This window comes from Aplysia californica, unplaced genomic scaffold (assembly GCF_000002075.1).
Source record: "Aplysia californica isolate F4 #8 unplaced genomic scaffold, AplCal3.0 scaffold01661, whole genome shotgun sequence".
In the NCBI taxonomy this organism is placed as follows: Eukaryota; Metazoa; Mollusca; class Gastropoda; order Aplysiida; family Aplysiidae; genus Aplysia; species Aplysia californica.
Genome location: NW_004798931.1, coordinates 9,500 through 10,157, shown reverse-complemented (window position 1 = coordinate 10,157; position 658 = coordinate 9,500).

The window sequence follows — 658 nt, the reverse complement described above, 5'->3', positions numbered from 1 at the left end:
ACAGTTGTAGACACACAGAGGATATGTACATGTCCACCTACATCTGGGAACACACGCACAAATAGACACACTTGTAGACATATAGAGCAATGCACATTGCCACCTACATCTGTGAACACACACACGAATAGACACACTTGTAGACATATAGAGGAATGCACATGTCCATCTACATCTGGGAACACACACACGAATAGACAAACTTGTAGACATGCAGAAGAATGGACATGTCGACCACCCACACCTGGTGACACACGCATAAACAGACACACTTGTAGACACACATGTAGACACACAGAGGAGCATAATTATATGTCCACCCACACCTGGGGACACAAACACGAATAGACACACTTGTAGACACACGGGTAGACACACTTGTAAAAACACATGTAGACACACGGAGTAACATACACACACAGACACACACACAAAACATACACAAATCAAGCACACACCCATACATCCACATACTTACATACACACAAACACACACACACACACACACACAAACACAAAACACACACACAAACTCACACACAAACAAACCACCCAACCGTACCAGCACAAAGTACCTTCACCAAGACGTTGGTTCCAGAAATCAATGTTCACTTCTCTCCCCTCCCCCACCCCTCACCCCCCCTCCCTCCCTCACCAA